The sequence below is a fragment of the Solanum pennellii genome, chromosome 3 (assembly GCF_001406875.1).
Source record: "Solanum pennellii chromosome 3, SPENNV200".
In the NCBI taxonomy this organism is placed as follows: Eukaryota; Viridiplantae; Streptophyta; class Magnoliopsida; order Solanales; family Solanaceae; genus Solanum; species Solanum pennellii.
The window spans coordinates 18,339,961-18,340,668 of NC_028639.1; positions in this window are offsets into that span (position 1 = coordinate 18,339,961).

Sequence of the window (708 nt, forward strand, 5' to 3'; positions counted from 1 at the left end):
TATATATATATATATATATAGAATTTAGATAGTCAAATTAGATTTTGATATGAATTTTAAATACTGATTTTTAAAATTATTAATTATTATAATTGATAATATTATTTTTTATATAATTTTTGAAATAGATACATTTCATTTAGATCATCGCCAAACTATTTTTATTTTATTTACTATTTTTTATATTTGGAGAGTAAAATAGAGAATGAACACTTTAACCCACCTCTAAATCATCCGCTATTCTCTATTTATAGAGAAATAAATAGTAGTTCTCCAATACTATTTACATTATCTATTTCACTCTTTCATCATTATATTATTATTTCTATTACTTTTTAATTAACATATTATTTTATATATAATTTTATTAATTAAATATCTAATATTTATAATTCTTTTTAAATGTAATATAATATTTTAAAAAATAGTTTTTAATATATACTACTTTAATTTCAAATTAATAATATTTTAATTTTTTTAAATTTTCATCATTTTATTATTAATTTTCATTTTAAAGAATACAAAAAATTAAAATGACAAGATGAAAAATTTAATTTAAAAATACAATACATGATATGATGATTTAAATACAAGCCAACAATACAATACATACCATAATAATTTAAATACAAGATAACAATACAATACATAACATAATAATTTAAAGACATGATAAAATACAATACATAACATAATAATTAATTGATC